The 21,124-nt window shown below is 36.3% G+C and overlaps 1 protein-coding gene across 1 annotated transcript in view; it reads right to left on the reverse strand.

Moving 5' to 3' along the window:
- The window catches only part of PIP5K1B (phosphatidylinositol-4-phosphate 5-kinase type 1 beta), a 270,943-nt gene extending 260,631 nt beyond the window's left edge, over positions 1 to 10,312 (reverse strand). The window contains exon 1 of the mRNA XM_074206739.1: positions 9,667 to 10,312. The gene's annotated coding sequence lies outside the window, so the exon portion shown is untranslated. The remainder of the gene's footprint in view (positions 1 to 9,666) is intronic.
- Between the last annotated feature and the right edge of the window lie 10,812 nt (positions 10,313 to 21,124).

Consider the following 21,124-nt stretch of genomic DNA (forward strand, 5'->3'; position numbering starts at 1 on the left):
ATGGGGGGTGGGGGGAAGGAAGTAAGATTAAGAGAAAAATTGTAAAACTGAAAATAAATAAAATCTTCAAAAATAAATAAATAAACAAACAAATAAATAAATAAGCAAACAAACAAACAAACAAATAAATAAATAAAAACATATTACAGACATCATGACATAGTGGATAGAATATGTGACTGGATCCCAACAAACTACCTAGCCTGAATTCTAGTTTTGACATATTCTAGCTATCTGACTTTGGGCATGTCATTAACACCAATTTCATCCTCGGACTTCTCATATGTAAAATAGGAATGATATCTGAAGTTTCAATTTATCAAGTTGTTTTGAAGGTCAAAGGCAGTTATTTTTGTCTAAAAATAAGATATTGAATTAAAATCTAAAAATTTAAGTCTAAAAAAATAAATGCAATTCCAAAGTAGTTTAAAATGCAAACACCTTAGGGTCATAGATTTAGAGCCTGAAGGGACCTTAGAGCTCATATAATCCAATCTTCTCTTCCTTCAGAGGAAAGAGAACCCCATAGGGTTTAAGTAATGTATTCAAGGTTTCTCAGTAAATAGGAGAACCAGGATTTGAACCTCAGCCTACTAACTAGCATTTTTTTTTACCACATCCTAGGTACCTTTCTCCAGATTTCAGAACTTTACATATATATATATATATATATATATATATATATATATATATATACATACATACATATATATGTATGTATATGTATGTATGTATATATATAAAATAAACTGCATATGAATCCCCAACCCCTAATATTAGATTTTAAATTCTAAGAGTCAGGGTTGTGTTTTGTACCTCTCTGTCACCTAACACAGTGTACTGTATAGTTAAATATTTAATAAAATGCTTAGCTGAATTGAGCTAATATAGCCTAATGAATTTTATTTTCTTCAAAGTAGACACCCTATGAGGCTATATCTGCCTTTCAGCATTGCTTATACATGAAAAAGCTGTCTTCAAAACATGTCACATTCTGTCATATATCTTCAATGATGCCAAAATGTTCATAATTTTAAGACCAATTTGATCTTTTTTTTTAGGTTTTTGCAAGTCAAACAGGGTTAAGTGGCTTGCCCAAGGCCACACAGCTAGGTAATTATTAAGTGTCTGAGACTAGATTTGAACCCAGGTACTCCTGACTCCGGGCCGGCGCTTTATCCACTACGCCACCTAGCCACCCCTACCAATTTGATTTTTAAAATAGTCACACATCATTTGGAGAAAGTTTCAATGAATGTCATTGGTGATCAAGCTGGGTATTGGATGGGGGAGTACAAAAATAAGATGTGATAAAGTAAAAAATCTATTTTTTCCATAAACTCACTTTAAATCAGTACCAAAGGAAATTTCCAAAATGTTTTGAGAATGACAGTATTACTAGAATCAATGTGAAGTTTTTCAAGGTACCTACTTTGAAGCAAAACTTATTTGTTTGAATAAATTCTAATATCCTTTTCTAATGTTCTTATTTTATAAGTATATCATATTATATATTAGATGAGGGATGGAAATATTTCACATGGGATAAAAAAACCTACAAAATAACATAAAACTCTAAATGTTAATATAATTTTCCTATTTATTTTTAGTTAATCTACATTATGATCATAGCCAAAATTTCTATAGTGCTTTAAAGTTTACAAAGTTATATATGTGTTATCATGTATAGCTGGGTGTACACATATAGAACATATATAGATGTGTGCATGGATGTAGCAGAGATACAGAGAGATATGTTTGTACAATACATATCTATATATATTTTTTCATCTCATTTTATCCTCACTGTGACCTATGTGTGATGATAGATTTACTCTGTGCTACAGAGGAGACCAAAGCTGAGGAAGGTTAAGTGACTTGTCCAGGACAAGAAAGCTAACAATTGTTTGAGGCAGAATTGTGCTCACATCCTGTCAACTATAAGTCCAAAGAGCTATGCACTGCACTAAAGGAAGGAACACATATCAACTTAAAGCTGGGTGTGATCAAACTTTCGTATCACCAAAATACACTGATCATTAAGACTGGGAGTCAAAGGTTTGACAAATCACCTTGTTCTAATCATGTGCTGAATTTCAGCTCCTTTACAAAATAAAGGTACTAAAGATAGCAGTAAGGTTCCCTCTTGATTCCATCCTTTGAGAATGCAGACTTCTGAAGTGTTCTAATGCTCTTAATAAATTACTTATATTACTTTTGTATAAAAATCACATGTCAGGGTGGCTAAGTGGCGTAGTGGATAAAGCGCCGGCCCGGAGTCAGGAGTACCTGGGTTCAAATCTAGTCTCAGACACTTAATAATTACCTAGCTGTGTGGCCTTGGGCAAGCCACTTAATCCTGTTTGCCTTACAAAAAAACTAAAAAAAACCCCTAAAAATCCCATGTCAAATCACTGTCTCAGTTTCCACTGAAGAGTGGGCACATTGACATTTCATAGTATGGCATATGCTAAGCCAGAAGTTTTCCTATATTACTTTTAGAAACACAGGATAATCAAATAAGAAGAATTCACTATGTACCTCCATGAAAGATAAAGAAGGGTCATTATCCTCAAGAAACTTAAATATATGATGAAGGAAGGATACAAATGTCATATTATAATCCTATGGCCCTATGACTAAAACTGTTATCCAAAAAGAGGGAGAGGGAGAGCTACATTTTCTGAGATAAATGTTGTCATTATTGTTGTTGAATCCTTTCATTTGTGTTTCACTCTTCGAGACCCAATTTGGGGTTTACTTAGCAAAGACACTGGAGTGGTTTTCTTCTTTCTCCCAATTTGACAGCTCATTTGACAGATAAAGAAATGGGGTTAAGTGACTTACCCAAGGTCACATAGCTAATAAGTGTCTGAGGCCAGATAAGTCTTCCTCATCCAGATCAGGTGCTCTATCCACTGACTAATAACTAAGAAGTAACTGCAGCAACTCTGTGGCTAATATAACAATAACATGATACAATTAAAAACAGCAAATAGGAAGAATATCAAGAAAAATGGAAAAAGATACTTGGTTTTTCTTAACTAGTTATACAAGGGTTTTGTTTTTTCTTCCCATAGGAGAGGGAAAAAAATTAATTGCTAATTGAAAGGAATATAAAGTGATGAAAAGCTAAAAAGAAAATAAAACCAGAAGCTCAGTATTCTTACTGCCTGCAAATATATGAAAGGAAAATATAGGGGTAAATATAGGGGTAGTTGGACAGTGACAATGGAAAGGAATATTAGAGGGAGGGGAAAAATGACAAATTAGAGATAGGTATGATTTGTCTAGTTGTATCTGTTAGAAATGTATGTTTAATTTTTTTCTTTTCTAGTAAAGTCATATATGAGCTATTTTTAAAAAAATTAAAAGGTAAAAAATAAATACTGTGATAATCCTCTGAATTATTGAAGCTTTCTTTAAGAATTCTATCTTGTACTTAAAACAAGAGAAGTGGAGGATTCCAGTTTTGGTAGCTGATTGATTATGATTATGTTGTCAGTTGTTTCCAGTCCAGATGACTCTTTTGTGACTTCATTTTGGATTTTCTTGGCAAAGATACTAAAATGGTTTGCCATTTCTATTTCCAGCTCATTTTACAGATGAGAAAACTGAGGCAAACAGGGTTAAGTGTCTTGCTCAGGGTCATATAGTTAGCATTTGAAACCAGATTTGAAGTCAGGAAGATAAGATTAGTGACTTCAGACCCAATGTATCCATTGTACCATCTTAGTACCCCTAATGAATATGATAAGCTCAATGCAAATCAAAACTTATACCTTAAATTTCTCCCAATAGTTACCCAATTAGAAAAGAATTCTTGTATTTACCCTTTTAAACAACTTTGAGCTCCCTGGTTAAAGTAATCTAGAAAAGTAAACAAACTATTATAGAATTTTAAAAAGTAGATATGATTTTTAATTTAGTTTAATTTCATATTTAATTGTAACAGAGGCATGAAACACTAGTATTGAAGTATTATGAAATGCACAATTGTCTTCATCAGGTGCTTAAAGGGAAGTATATTTTATAATTTATTTTCTTGAAAGGAAAAAAATAACACCAACAGAAAACCAAAGGAACAGATGGCCTAGTTCACAAGGAGCACCAATATAGGTTGTTAACCAATCTGAACTGAGAGGAAGGATGAGAAAAAGCTATTAATTTAAGCCAGGTCTTCTTGGTAGCAAAGGCCAGCTAACCCAACCCTGTAAGAGGCCCAGGTTTTCACAATCAGATGATGGACATGATGTACAGGTGAATTCTGACTGCTTCTGTTAGGCTGGGAATAGCTGCAGTAAAAGCTTCCTAACTTTGGTTAAATCATTTGCTACAATACATTTGCTTCAGGACTCTATATTTAAAATAGTAACATGAAGTTAAGGACATGCTGGAATAATCTTCATAAGAGGAAACATTCTTGGGTTTTCTGCTTAAAGAATACCAGTGGAAACAACATGTAAATGAGAATGAAATGTAGATCTATTGATGACTTTACCAGTTGCATGATGATTTGATTTATAAGGAAAACTAGCTTGGGAAGCTAGTATTTATTTGACTTCTATTCAAATAGTTCTTCACTTCCTTGTACATATGATACCTGATGCCTAATGCAATGCATAAACCAAGTAAAGTACAATGGAGAGGTAAAAATGCTCAAATATTTCCTCCTGAAAACTGCTTATTTAAGAATTCTTTTAAAACTCAACTTCTCAGAAATTTTTGCTCAATTTTGGTCAATTTCAACTTCAATTTTTATTAGTTATGGGTTTTTTTTGGGTTATTCTTAGGAATTCTTAGGAAAAATACTGGAATGATTCTTCATTTGCTTCTCTAGCTCATTTTACAGCTTAGGAAGCTGAGGCAAAAGGGTTAAGTAACTTGTCAAGGGTCACACAGCTAGTAGGTGTTTGAGATTGAATTTGAACTCAGGTATTCTCTCTTCCTCTATCCACTGTGCCACCTAGGTGTCCCTCTAGAAATGTTTTCAAAGTGCCAAATCTTAATTACCAGTCAAGTTCTAATAGGTCTCTGGAAAGAATTTTTAAAAGTGCCTCTTTGCAAAAGAAACTGTATAGAATTGAATTTACACACACACACACACACACACACACACACACACACACACACACACACACACACACACACACACACTTCCTTTCAAAAAGCAACAGAGAAGAAAGAAGTGACCTGACTTCTAATGGAGGCTCTGCTAAAGTTGAAAAATCTCTCACTTCTTTCTGGCCTCAGTATGCTCATTTATAAAACACAAAGCTTGTAATCTTTACATTCCAACTGCAAACATTCCATGATTCAATAACTCTGTTATGATACTTTTAATAGTAGAGTTAAAAAGTAACACTTTTCCAATGTTCCTTGAAAAACAAAAGCTCTATTTTACTCCACCAGGAGGAAGGGAAAAGAATCAGTATCTACTAAGTGTCAGGTTCTAAGTTAAGGACTTTTAACAAATACCATCTCATTTGATCCTCACCACAATCTTGTGAGGTAGGTGTTATTATTATGCCATTTATAGTTAAGGAAACTGAGATAAAAAGAAGTTAAGTGATTTGCCCGGAGTCACATTGTTGATAAGTTCTGAGAATGGATTTGAATTGTACTCCTTCTGACTCCAGGTCCAATGTTCTATCCAACACTATGGAAGATGGTGCAGAAGGAATGAGGCAGGAGTGAAAGAAAAATTAAATCAAAATGGGTTTCAGAATATTTCTTAATTAGTATTAACATTTTGGATTTTGGAAATGTTAAATGTTTCTTAATTAGCATTAATATTTTGGAAATAACTCACTCCCTGTAAAATAATAATGGCATCAGTTCTTTTATTTGTATTTCTCCTAAGTAATTCAAATATTACTATCATCAGATACTGGATAAACAGTCAACCAGTCAAACAACTGCTCAAGACATCTCACAGATCTGTAAATGGGGGGCATTTAAAAAAATATCTTGAACACAACTCCTAGGGAATAAAATTCTTTTGCTGCAACTCAAGTTACATTTATTTGTTATATGATCCTGGGAAAGTCAGAGTTTCTCAGTTTCATCATTTGTAAAATGGGGACAAACACAGCACCTTACAGGATTGTTTGCAAGGATCAAATGAGCTAACAGATCTAAAGTACTTTGAAAACCCTAAAATGTTCTATAAATGCAATAGTAGTACTAGTCATAAGTTGCTACCTATGATTTAAAGATTTTTTACTTTGGTTTATAGAATCACAGAGAGACAGAATGATACAGTGAATAAAAAACTGACTTCAGAACCAATAGAATCCTAACCATGTGATCCCAGATAGATCACTTAACCTCTCAACAAGTGAGGTAACAAAGATAGTGAGTTAAAAGAGGTATCAACTTTTGGTAATTAAGGGGTTTGGGAGAAGAAGGGGGAGGGAGGATGAGTTAATACATCTAGAATTAAAAGGAATCTTAAAGGCTATATAATCTAATCCCTTTAATTTGCAGATGAGGACAATGAAACCCAGGGAGCTTATTTATCCGAGTCACACAGATAGCAGAAGATATGGAGAATCTAGCAGAAAGATAGGAGGAAAAAAATAGCAGAAGAAAGAACCAGAGGTATAAGTAGTCTATTATGGCAGCCTGGTACTTTACAGAAAATTCTCTTTTGACACTAAAAAAATAGACAAAAGCAATCTTGTAGGTCAAAACAAGAAAATTTATGATGCAGAAGTTACAAGAGCACAGTTTTTTTAAAAGATTTTATTTGAGTTTTGAGTTTTACAATTTTTCTCCCAATCTTGCTTCCACCCCACCACCACCACAGAAAGCAATCTGTCAGTCTTTACTTTGTTTCCATGTTGTACATTGATCCAAATTGAGTGTGATGAGAGAGAAATCACATCCTTAAGGAAGAAACAAAAAGTATAAGAGATCAGACAATAAGATATCTGTTTTTTTTCCCTGAATTAAAGGGAATAGTCCTTGAACTTTGTTCAAACTCCACGGCTCTTTCTCTGGATACATATGGTATTCTCCATTGCAGACAGCCCCAAATTGTCCCTGGTTGTTGCACTGATGGAACAAGCAAGTCCATCAAGGTTGAGCATCACCCCCATGTAGCTGATAGGGTGTATAGTGTTTTTCTGGTTCTGCTCATCTCACTCAGCATCAGTTCATGCAAATCCCTCCAGGCTTCCCTGAATTCCTGTCCCTCCTTGTTTCTAATAGAACAATAGTGTTCCGTGACATACATATACCACAGTTTGCTAAGCCATTTCCCAATTGAAGGATATTTACTTGATTTCCAATTCTTTGCCACCACAAACGGGGCTGCTATGAATATTTTTGTACAAGTAATGATTTTTACCCTTTTTCATCATCTCTTCATGGTATAGACCCAGTAATGGAATAAGCACAGATTATTTTTATACTAGAAAGTGACTGTTAATAAGTCAAACTCCTCTTTTGACTGATAAAGAAACTGGGGCCTATAGAGAGAATGGGACAGCTTCAATTTCCACAACTTAAAAATAATTTCAACAAACCATTCAGTTCTCTCATCTATATCCTGTTCCCTAGTACTTCAAACAATACTAACAACAAATTCTGGATAAGTAGTCAACTAGGCAAACAGTTGCCTAGGATATATCGTATAGCAAAAGAGGGATATTTTAAAATATTTTGAATACAAGGAAAATACAGGTTATGTGGAATGGGATTCTTTTGCTAAATCTCAATATGTTATACTAACAGCTCAAATCCATGACAGTAATATATTGGGGGGGGGGCACAATTGCAAAAACCTTGTCTCAGTCCTGACTGTGCTCAAAAATTTAACTGTGGTTTAGTAGAAAGAAAACTGTGCCTGAAGTCAGAAGATCATAGAACTTAGTAGAAAGAGGATTAGAATAGGTGCCAGTAAACCTGGTTTCAAGTCTCTGGTTCATCAGTTACATCAGTTAATATTTGCCACCAAAAACCAAAATTAAATATAGTATGTAAATACAGAATACAAAATAACCACAAATTAATTTCATAAAATCTTTCCTACTATAAGGAGACAGTTTAGGTAATATGAAAAGTTTAATAAGCTTTGATGCTTAATAAATATTCATGGAATAGAATTAGAAAACTTCAGATGAGAAAGGTTAAGTGACATTTTCAAAGAGCTAATATTAAGCATCAGGATAGAACTGTAAAGCCAGGAGTCCTAATCTGACATATGTTTAACTGTGCCACAATCTCTATCAAATTAGATGTTAATGACACTTAAGCCTCTTACTTGTTATTTCTTTTTTCCCAGTAGTAGTCATTGTAAATCATATCTGAAATTACTTCTTCAGTAATACTACCTCCCCTGTTGCAGAGACTCCTTCCGGTTAGGGAAGTCTCTTAATAGAAACATTCACTGACAGCCTTCTATTTTGTCACATTAAAATTACAAAGAAACACTGTGATTTTCCGGCTAGAAACAATTTGTCTTCTCACCAAAAAAAGGAAGAATATTCTCTGGATCACTGCTTATCACCAAAAAGAGGACCAGTTTTCCTCTTCCCCATACTGCTCCCCCCCCCCCCAAAAAAAAACTCCTGAACCTCTACCTAAGAGGAGACAACTGGGTTTTGGTAGCATGCCTTCATAGAGTGGTGTCCCTCCCTGACAGGAACTCATCATATTTATTCCTTAGGCCTCCAAGAGTCTGTGTTTGTTGGGTTGTTTTCGTTTGGCTTGCAATACAGGCTGTGCCCTTTTACAGCCTCGGCATAATTAATTACTATTACCTAGATCGGGGGTTTTGATTCCAGTAGGTTCAATGAAAGAATTAATTAGCCTATTCAAGCAACTTCCTCTTATGAGCTTTATAATCAACTATGTCCTGCACAAGCTCGCTGGTGGGATGAGAACTGGCAAGTCTCATCTGCATGGATGTCTCATAAACAGACCTTGGCACTTGCTGCTTTCTCTGATCAGCTGGGACAATTATGTCAAAATCATTTCTAGACATGCCCCCCTCCCTGTCCTCATCCTGAGTCGTTAAAGCAACATTTGAAAAGGTGGTGATGGTGGTGGTGGGAAACGTTTAGTAGATTGCAGCATTCTCTGTCATAACAACAACACTGCACCTGTTCAATCCAGCTTGGGCGCCAGTAATGACCAAAGGAAAGATTCGAAACCACTCCTGATATTCTAAATGCGCCCTAATAAGTTTCCCGGTCAAAAGCGTGGGGGATCTGGGGACCTCAACCTCTAACGCCAAACCCTAACTTGGTCCCTCTTTCACCCTCTGAATTCCCGAGGAGTATCTTCCATGAAGTGCTACCCCCCCACACACACACCCCAGGCAACTCCGCTGGTGTCACTGCGGACCTAGTGGGGGTGAGGCGGGCACAGGGAAAGAGAGCCAAGCAGAGCAGCTGTTAGTGGCCGGCGGGAAAGTCTGCCTTCCAAGGTCCACCAGCCGGCCCGCGCTCTACAAAGCCCCTTCCTCCTGCCAAAGTCTCCTCGGGAGAATGCGCTGAAGTGGCAGGGAGTAATGGGAAAGGAACTAGGTTTGGGGGAAAACGAAGGAGCCATCCCTCGTCCCCCGAATGCCAAGGCCCTGAGAAAGGGAAGGACAGGACAGGGAAGGGGAAAGCAGCGCACAGGCGGGAAGGGAAGGCAAGAAAACTAGTCTCTTACCCTGGGGCAGGATCTCAGCGCCTCGGCTCCCTAGACCAGTTGCGCCACAGTGTGCTAGTTCCGGGGATGTTGCGGCGGCGGCGGCTCCTAGATTGAGAGGCAGCTGGGTCGGCGAGAGGAAGCAGAGAGAGGGCAGGTTGTCGGGCGGCCGGCTGACCGGGGCGGGGGGCGGATGGCAACACCGGCCCGAGCAGCTGGAGGAGGAGGGCTGAAGCTTTTCAGCTCTCTGTTCAAACTCCCTCAAGACTATAGCTCCGGAGTGTGTGCGTGTGTGTGTGTGTGTGTGTGTGTGTGTGTGTGTGTGTGTACCTCAGTGTGAATGTGAGAGCGCGCGCGTCTCCGATTCTTTTCCCTTCCCTTCTCCGTGGGTCCCCGGGGCCAGAAAGGAAGTCATAAATGCTGGGTTCTGGAGCTTTGCAGCAAATATCAGGCGCCTTCTTTTCCTAAGACAACCAAGTCTCTAGCAACGCAGTCCTTTCCTCTGTCTCTCTTTCTCCACCTCCCGCGCCCTCCTGGTGCAGAGAATCAGAGGAAGAGGGAAACGGGCGGCGTGGCCCGGGATCTGGAGGTTCCAGCCCCGGCCGGGTGCAGTGCGCGTGTGAGGCTGTGAGAGCAGCGGCGAGCTCTAACTGCGCCGCTGGGCACCGGAGGCCCCGCCCGCTGGCGGCCGCTGCCCAAGCTCTTCCCCTTTTCTCTCCTCCCCCTTTCTCCATCCCCGCACACCCTGCAGGGAAGAGAGACCGGTTTGCAGCAAGCACGACGGCAGTCTCGAGATCCGCCACCGCTGCTGCCTCCCGGTGTCCCAGAGCCGGTCGTTGTACCTGGGTGCTCAGACTAACCTACTCCTTCTCCCTGGCAGAGCTCAATCCCGGAATGATGACTTTCAGCCTCCAGTGGCCTTGGATGATACAATGAGGGTGGACAGAATGGAAGTGGGCTAGAGACGCTCGCCTGCTTCAGGACCCTGGTGGGGAGGGAGGGGCGGGGTTTAACAATCTTCGATCTTCCCAGCTCTGTTTCTCAAACTCTTTAACACCAGGAGTCCCCAGGCCGAGACTAAACATGATTATTCTTCAGCTTGCAGTATAATCCGTCATCAGTAATCGCATCAGTGTGGATACATCTTCCACTCGTACTGATCGCGCAACCTATATTGTCCTCATCCAGTGAAATTCATGGCCACGGCTTTTAAGCTAAATCCTCCATTAAAGCTCTTCCCAAAAGACATGAGGGTTTTCAGAACTTTTTAAAAAAATATCTGGAGGTGCCAGTGTATAATTTGTATAACCCAAACCCTGCCCATCTGTTGTCTCTCATTCTCCAGACAGTGAAAAACAGAAAAGGAACTGGGTAAGTGCATATATGTATGCATTTATGTAAATACAAATATGCGTATATACATGTATATCTAAATAAAAGGAAATGGACCAGTGTAGTATATGCATATATAGTGGACTATATATTCGTTTATATATACACCTGCCATATATATATATATATATATATATATATATATATATATATACCCACATAGTGGAGCAAATGTCTAAGTGTGGTTTTAAGCTAATAGCTTAATAGATTTTTTGATCTCTTACTTTCAAAATGAGACAGTTTATACCTACAATGCCTCTATTTATTCAGTTATTTCTAGTTTGAGTTCTAGTGAGATGGCGTTCCATGTTTCATAGTCACATACTGCCACCAGTTAAATATATTGTTATGCTCACTCTTCCATAATTTTCTCCATTTACCCCTGTTTATGCCAGTAACATGAGTCGAAATGTATTGGGTAGTAGTATGCACTGGGAGTCAGAATGACAAGGGTTCAAATATATCAACTAATTGGACAATTCAGTTAAATTGTCTCCAGGACTGTTAAAGATAAGCTACTTTATAATGCTACATTATAGGTAGAGGAAATTTCTACATAGATTGAGTCACAAAGCTCCATTAACAAAACAAAAATAGTAATACCTAGTCTATGGAAAAGACTATATTTATTATAATCTAAGAGTCTTGCAAGCTAGTTTCTTATATTCCAGGGACAAGTAGTTCTCCTTTGAATTATGATCTAGCCAAGAGATTTGGGTGGACTGAGAGAAGAGAATACTAAAAAGGAAGAATTGGTAGGCAGACCAAGTGATAAGGGAGATAGATAAAAAGGAGGGGGTGTAGGAAAGCATGTAAGGCTGCTACACTATTTGGGGAGATGGGTCATAGATACAGTAACAGCTAGTTTGAGCTTTCTGACCTTGGGATGGGGAGAACCCTAATTATGCCTTCTGGAGAAATGTCTTTTAGATTATTAATCAGTAAAAACCAAGAAAGTAATCAGGACTGAACCAGATGGATCAAGTTAAGGGGACAATAATCCTTTAAACTGGAAAGCTAGGTAGTTCAGTAGATAGAAGACTGGTCCTGGAGTCAGGAGAACCTGAGTTTAAATATGAGCTCAGACATTCTCTAGTTGTTTGGCCCTGGGCAAATCATTTAACCCTGTTTGCCTCAGTCCTCATATATAAAATGAGCTGGAGAAGGAAATAGCAAAAACCATTTCAGGAATGTCAGGATCATTGTCCAGAAAACTTCAAATGGGGTCTTAAAGAGTCCAACACAACTAATCAACACCAAATCCTTAAAACTAACCTACCTTACTCCACCTCTCACACATTCCCATATCCCCAAATCTAGGCATATGAAATCTAATTTTATGGAATTTAAATTATAATATGTAATATAATATATAATTTAAATTAAAATTTTAACTTTTTCAGACATCTTCCAAAAGTGTATGGTTTTGAGTTTGCTTTGCCTAAGACTTTGCCTTTCCTCTTAATGTAAAAATCACCCCTTGTATTTCACCCCCAACCCAGAAAAGCTACCTAGGTTCAAGTTACTCTCTGAATGAATAAGGAAAGAGGGGGGGGGAGAGAGAAAGAGAGAGAGAGAGAGAGAGAGAGAGACAGAGACAGAGACAGAGACAGAGACAGAGACAGACAGAGACAGACAGAGACAGACAGAGACAGAGACAGAGACAGAGAGAGAGAGAGAGACAGAGAGAGAGACAGAGAGAGAGAGGAAAGAAAGAGAGAGAGTAAAAAAGAGAAAAGAGAGAAAGAGGGAAAGAAGAGAGCCAGAGAAAATATAAATCTATATTGATGTATTTATTTTTACCAACAAGAGAAAAAAGCAAGAGAATGAGATTAATTCAAAACAAAGGCACTTAATCAAATAGCATAATAAGAAATGTAGCAATATAATATTTCCCTCATAAACCTGGGGTACATTTATACAAGACACAGACCATCCATTGGAAAGAGGAATATATATATATATATGTGTATATATATATATATATATATATATATATATATATATATATATATATATATATGATGGGATTACACACATGGGGGAGCTCATATACAGCCAGGGAGGACATGTGCTAGGGGACAGAGATAGGGAATGAGAATGCCCAGAGAATATGAGGGGAGGGCAAACTCATACCTCCAAAACCAGAATCATGTCATTTTCTGATAATGTCATTGCTTTCCTCCTACATGAACCTACCTTCCACTCTTCCGTGTGTCCTTAATGTCTATTCAGGAATAATGCTCATAAATCTTTTCTAGGTAGAACTTTGCTGGTCTCTTGGGTATTACTATGCATTACTTCACAGATTCTCTCCACTTCTATCTTCTGGTTTCAGTTTGACTCCTCTAAGATGCTACCAGTTTCATATAAGAAGAATAGCTTTTGTCACCTTTATTTTAACTTAAAACTTCAGCTCTTTTGGTGAGGGAGGTAGGCATTGAAGACCTCTCTGTAACATTTAACACTATTGATTACCCTCTTTTTCTGTATATTCTTTCTGCTCTAGGTTATGATACTGCTTTTTCTTATTTCTCCTTCCTGTCTGAGTCTTCTTAGTACCCTTTGCTGAATATTAATTTATAAATAATTGTAGGTATGCCCCAAGACATTCTCTTGGGTCATTTTTTTTCTTTACTTTCTCATTTGATAATTTCAACAGCTACCATGGATTCAATTGTCAACTCTAGATAGACAACACATGTACATGTATGTGTGCATGTACATATATGTATTTATGTACATATATATCTGTATATGTATTTAGCTATATTTATATAGACACAAATATAACCCTTCTCTCTCTCCTGAGCTCCAGTCTTACATTACAATGTATTAGACATATCTTTTTATTTTTAATTAGAAGGTTTTTTCACAAATAGCAGGCATTTATTCTCTCTACCACCTCCCCTCCTCTTTCCTCATCCTCCACCCCCAGTGAAAACCAATGTAAAACAAAACATTTAAACAAATATTCATAGACAAGCAAAACATATCCCCACATTAGCCATGTTCAAAAACATGTGCCTTTGTATACTGAGTCTGTTATCTCTCAGGAGATGAGTAGTATTCTTTATCACAGCTACTCTGGAATCATGATTGATCATTGCATTTGTCAGAGTTCTAGTCATGCAAAATTCAATGTTTTTATAATGTTGTTATAGTATAATTTATTCTCCAGGTTCTTATCAGTTTAATTGTATCAGTTCATAAAACCTTTCCAGGTTTCTCTGAAAATGTCCTTTTCATTATTTCTTGCAGCATAAGAGAATTTCTTTATATCCTTATGTCATTCTATATCCAATCTTGAATTGACATGTACTACATTAGTTTCACATTCTATGCCACCAAAATAAAAGAGCTGCCAGAAATATTTTTGTACATATAGTGTTTCTTCTTTCTTTTATCTCCTTGGTGTATAGGCATAGTTGTAATATTACTGATTTAAATGATATGCACAATTTAGTAACTTTTTGGGCAATGTTCCATATTGCTTTCTAGAAACCTGGACCAATTCATTTCTTCATTAAAAGTTCATTAATGTACTTTTCCCCATAGCTCCTCCAACATTATTTTTCCTTTTCTGTCTCCTTGCCAATCTGATGGATATAAGATGGAAACTCACAATTGCTTTAATATGCATTTCTCTATTGACTAGTGATTTGGATTATTTTTAAAAGTATGACTATAGAAAAGTCTGAGTTTCTTCCCTTGAAAACTTCATGTTCTTTTCTTTGACTAATTATCAATTTGAGTAGGGTTTTTAGAATAAATTTGCATAAATTCTTCCTCTCTTGAGGAAATAAAACATTTGTTAGAGAAACTTGATATAAAGATTTTTTTAATGAACTATTTTACTTCTAATTGTAAGCATATTGATTATAAAAAACCTTGCTAATTTTATACAATCAAAATTACTCATTTTATCTTCTGTGATTTCTATCCTTTATTTGGTCAAAAGCTCTTCCCCAATCATAATTTTGAAAGATAATTTCTTCCTTTCTTCTCTACTTTGCTTATGATATGATTTTTTATGTTTTGTAATATGAGGTGATGTATATGAATGTGATATATATATATATATATATACATATATGTAATATGTTGTTGTTTTCCTTTGTTTTGGTTTTTTCCTAAAATCAATGACATTACTGGGTGATATCTTGACTTATACATGAATTTAATTTTTTTTTTGGATTTTTTTTTGGCAAGGTAATGGGGTTAAGTGGCTTGCCCAAGGCCACACAACTAGGTAATTATCAAGTGTCTGAAGTCGAATTTGAACTCAGGTACTCCTGACTTCAGGGCTGGTGCTCTACCCACTGTGCCACCCTAGCTGCCCCTACATGAATTGAATTTAAGTCTCACACAGGACCTATTTCAGCCCCCTTTTTGGAACAAATTATTCTCACCTGCCCATTTTGCTGGAGGAAATCTTTTCAGATATTTGGAATAGACATCCCTCTAAGTCATCAACAATTTGGGGGCCTATTGGTTACCCTCAAGCTGGTTTAACAATCTGCCCAGGCAATTTTACTGGCATGTAACTGCTGTGAATACTATAGCTTCTTGGAGTCCCAGGTGAGAGTGGGATAGCAAGGAGACACCAAAGATGAATGAACAACCTGAAAAGAACATGGCAAGTCCTTACATCAGAAGTTCTTGCCTTCCTTGAACACTTCATATACCCCTACATATAAATTACATTTTATAAAATATGCATACTTTATGTATGTTGTTTATATTACATAAAATATAAGTATATTATATATACAAATATGTATGTGTGTATATTTGTATGTGATTGGTCTAAACCCAATTTCTGCCAGACCTCTTTCAATTTTTCTAGAAGATTTTTGATAAGTAGCGAGGCCTTATTCAATAACTCAAAGCTTCAGGATTGTTAAATGTTAGGCTATAAAGTTAGTTTGTATGTTAGGTTTTTTTCTGTATTCTGTGTACCAAGTATGTTCTATCAATCAACTTTTCTATTTTTAATAAGTTCTTGATGATGACTGCTTTGTGGCAATTTGATCTCTATTACTGCTGGATCCCCCACCTACTGACTTCTTTCATTAATTCTTGAGTTTTGTTCCTCAAGGTGACTTTTGTTATTTTTTCTTTCTTTATATATGAATATCTCTGTAGTTTGAGTAGTATGATACTAATTAAAACACATTAGTCCAATATAATTTTTATTATATTGTCCTGACCTTTTGTTGTTGTTGTCTAGTTGTTTCAGTCATTTCTGACTCTTTGGAGTTTTCTTGGCAAAGATACTGGAGTGGTTAGTAATATCATTCTCCAGTTATTTTATAGATGAGTAAACTGAGCCAAACATAAATGATTTGTCTCAGGTCACACAACCTATAAATGCCTGAGCCTTCTGGACTTCAATTTGGTGCTGTATCTATTGCACCACCTAGCTGCCAGGATACTCATTAGGAACTGATATTTCTCTAATTATTTTATTCATCTTTCTGTATATAAAGAATGTTTTATAATTCTAGTCTTATTGTTCTTGTTTATAGCTTGATAGGTAGATTTTCAAGTGTTTTACATATTCTGTAATTATTTTAAATGGAATATTTCTATCTCTTTCTGTTTGGTTTTAATACATAGATATACTGAAAGTTTGTGTAGCTTTATTTTATATCTTACAACTGTTTTGAAGTTATTGATGACTAATATTTAACTCCATAGGTTCTTTAATTAAGCAATCTACCATCTGCAAAATCCAATTATTTTATTTCCTCTTACCCTATGCTTATGTTTTCAATTTATTTTTCTTGTTATTGCTTTAGCTAGTATTTTTAGGACTATATCAAATAGTAATATTGGCAATGGACATTCTTTATTCCTGATCTTATTGGATAGGCTTTTAGTTAAATGGTGTTGTTCAGTTTTTTTTACTGATGTCTGACTCTTCCCAAATCAATTTGGATTTGCTTTGCAAAGATCCTAGAGAGGTTTGGCATTTCTTTCTCCAGCTCATTTTTATAGATAAGAAAACTTAGAAAAACAGGGCTAAGTGACTTGTCCAGGGTCACATAACTGGTATTTGGCTGATGCCAAATTTGAAATCAGGAAGAGGAATTTTTCTGATTCCAAACATTGTGGTCTATCCACTACATCTGTAAATAGATGCTATTTTCCATAATAAAAAAAACATTTAGTTTTCCTATGTTCATATTGGACATTTCTAACTGGATGTCTCATAGAAAATTAGTTTCCTAAAAAATCTTACCATTTTTCAGAATCTCTTTCTGTACCGGATTAAGGCCCTACTAGCCTTCCTGAGTTTGCTATCTGGATTTAACTCTTACTCTTCACTCTTATTCACCCAAATATCCAAACAATTGTCCAATGCAAAATACATCCCAAAGCATCTTATATAATCTCCCACTCTCTACTCACTCAGCTACCATTTTTGTTCACACTCTTATCACCAGACTATATAATAGACTATTTAATAGTCTATATAATAATCTCCTAGATTATATAATAATCTCCTAAAAGGTTCTTTGCCTCTTCCTACACCAGTTTCTTTCTATACATATATAATAGCAATTTTCCTAAAGCACAGGACTAACCAAGTCATTTTCCCTTCTCAAAAAATCCCAATGGTTGCCTATAACACCTAGGATCAAAAATAAATTCCTATTTTGGACATTTCAAGATCTTCACACATAGACCTTTTTTTCCCTTTCCAGTCCTTTTATACATTAGTCTCCTCCACATTCACATACAGTCATTCTAGGCTACTGTTTTGTTCCTCAGGTTCCTCATGACATTCAGTCTCCTGACCCCCTTACCTTTGCTTGTACTGGGCTCAGGCCTGGAATGCTCTCCTTTCTCCTCCTTGCCTTCTTAGCTTCCCTGGGTTCCTTCAAGATTATCTCAAACTTCACCTTCTATAAGAAGTTTTTTCCTAGTCTTCTCCTTGCTCTTTCCTTACCTATCCCACCCCTATTGTTAAAACCTTCCATCTGAAATACATATATATATAACACACACACACACACACACACATATATATATATATATATATATATATGTATATATATATCCTACTGTATAAGTCTTATTTTTTGCATGTTGTTTCCCTCATTAGAATGTTAAATTTTGAGACAATTGGATAGAGCACCAGCCTTGGAGTCAGAAGGACTTGGGTTCAAATGTGACCTCATATACTTAATAATTACCTACCTGTGTGACTTTGGGCAAGTCACTTAACCCCATTTCCTTGCAAAAATCAAAAACAAAACAAACAAAAAAAGAATGTCAACTCTTTAGTGGGTAGAAACTAAATTTTTTTTTTACTTTTTTTGTAGCTTCAACATTTAGCACTGTGTCTGGCACATAGTAGGTTCTTTTTTGTTTATTTTACTTTTTAATTTATTGGAATACAACAAATATTTCCATAACAATACAATAAAAATTATTGCACATGAAACTGCAATCTATGATGTATAATTTAATGAATGCTTATTGACTGACTGCAAAGCTATTACAAAGGTATAGAGTACAAAGTTTTGCTCCAGAACTTTTTAAGGGACAAGTTGTCTTCTGTGTTGGTACAACTACACACACCTAGGATGAACTTTCTCCATGTTACATTGTTGGATCTGGATGCCTGCCTCTCATAGCTTTGTCATTGTCATTAGCAGAGGTGTGGGATCCATGACCGCAGGGGAGCTTGCCCCAGCCTTGTTCTTCTTCCTGGTGATCCTCCCAGCATTAGGATTTGCAGTATCTGCCCAGAAGGCTTTGATTTATAAAGATTCTTCCCTCTAGTTCATAACTAAGCTTGCCCCAGGGACCAGAATGCAACATATTGGTTGTTCTCACTTCCTCTTTCCTTTTTTCCTTACCCACTAGTCACTGTTACCTCTTTAGCTACTTTCCCTCTTTCCTCAAAAGAGAACAACCAAATCGGGTTGCAATAAAGTTGCAATTAGATTATTTTTTCTTTCCTCAAATGTTGACAGTATCCAGGCCCTTTTCATAATAGCTGGTTAGTCTATTTTGTCAGAAACAATTTGATACTAATGCTTATTCTCAAAAGTCCAAGTGTTCCAAATGTTGCTGAATGCTAAAAAACCATTATACCGGGAGTTAACAATTGTTTACTAAAGGAATTCAGACTACTAGAATCATTTGCCCCAATTTATTCAGTCCTGAGTCTTATATATAACTACTTAATAGACCTGAAGTCTGAAATTCTTTCTCCTCCCTATATGTGTATTGCATCAATTATTTATAATCAATAATCAATCAATAAACACACACACACACACACACACACACACAGACAGACATACAGAAACAAACCAAACCTTTCTCCTGGGAAACACTTCAGGTTGTCAATGAATCCATAAAGTAACACAAGGCTACTTGTTTGGGAATTTTTTTAGGTTTTTGCAAGGCAATGGGATTAAGTGGCTTGCCCAAGGCCACACAGCTAGCTAATTATTAAGTGTCTGAGGTCGTATTTGAACTCAGGTACTCCTGACTCCAGGGCTAGTGCTCTACCCACTGTGCCACCTAGCCACCCCAAAGCTACTTGTTTTTGAATAGTTTGAAAAGAGGGGAAAGAAAAAGAAAGGGAAAGAGATACAAAGAAATGGGGAGAGTAAGAATTAATATGACAAAGAGCACATTGACGGAAACATGAAGACAGAGATCAAGATAGTAAAAAAAAAATCATCCTAAAGGCATGGAAAATTATACTTAGTGTTTTCTAGATCAAGCCCACAAACTTGTGTTTTAAGAGAAACTGCAAATACTGGTATTCAAAAAGCAAAGGAGAATAGCATTTTTTTGCAAATGTATTTGTTAATAATGTCCCTCTAGGCATTTTGCAAAATCTTTTGCAATTTTTATTCTCCTCCACTTTTGAATCAGAAGAAAAGAAGTTATAAATGTGGAGCCTATATTAGAATACTTTCTGTCAGGAGGAGGAGGAGAGAGGGAAGGGAGAGATGGGAGGAAGGGAAAAAGTGAGAAAAATGTAATACTCAAAACCTTGCAAAAAATGATTGGTAAAAACTATCTTTTCATGTAGTTGGAAAAAAATATTTTTTTAAAATAAAATATATTAAAAATAATATTAAAAAGATTTTAACTGATTTACCTGGTTACAAAATTTTTGAAGAAGGAATTAAATCCAGGACTGTTCATTTTATCCACAAGGCCAGAAGGCGAACTAGCTTCACTGAGTTTACTGCTTCTGGACAAGAAGTCCTCTGAATAGTTTTCATGACTAAGCAGTTTTTTTCCTGTCAGAACCCAAGGACTCAAATATGTTTAACATCCAGTTGGTTTTGTCTTCATTAAGACATATTTTGAAAATTCCCATCAAAGGGAATGTGTATGCAAATGAATTGACTAGAATGATGAATAGTATGACACAGCTGGGGAGGATATGAGGAAATACTTAATGAGCCATAAGTATAAGCAGACTTGGATGGTTAAAGATATACCAAAGACAAAAAGAAGCTACAGATTCCTGAGAAGGAATTGACATGACATGTTGACTACCTTATGAGATCAGAGTAACTGTTGGGCCTGTTTCTTGAAGGTATTTCCAATATACTGTTCTCTGCAACATAAATGAGACGCATCTACCAATTTATAGAACTTTTAAATTCACAGCAGACAAAATTATAATAACCAAGGAATGGTATTTTTTGATGGGTAGTCTGTGGACAAATATCTTTTAGTTCCTTGATAATCTCTGCTGCATTTCTCAAAATTAAATTCCTGCTTAATAATCTGTCCCTTTGGTGGCCTGCATATTTTCCTGTCTACTCTATGATCAGTTAGCATGTGAACCATAAGCTGTTAAATCCAGAAAATTTTTCATAGAGATCTCAGGTCATATTCTCAAGAAAATAGCAAGTTGAAAATGATTCTGTATTATTGTACTATTAGAAATAATGAGCAGGATGATTTCAGAGAAACCTGGAAAAACATGAATTGATATAGAATGAAGTGAGCACAACCAGAACATTGTATACAGTAGCAGCAATATTGTGAATAACTTAGCATGAACAATTGTGAATGACTAAGCTATTCTCATCAA

This window comes from Macrotis lagotis, chromosome X, assembly GCF_037893015.1.
Source record: "Macrotis lagotis isolate mMagLag1 chromosome X, bilby.v1.9.chrom.fasta, whole genome shotgun sequence".
Classification (NCBI taxonomy): Eukaryota; Metazoa; Chordata; class Mammalia; order Peramelemorphia; family Peramelidae; genus Macrotis; species Macrotis lagotis.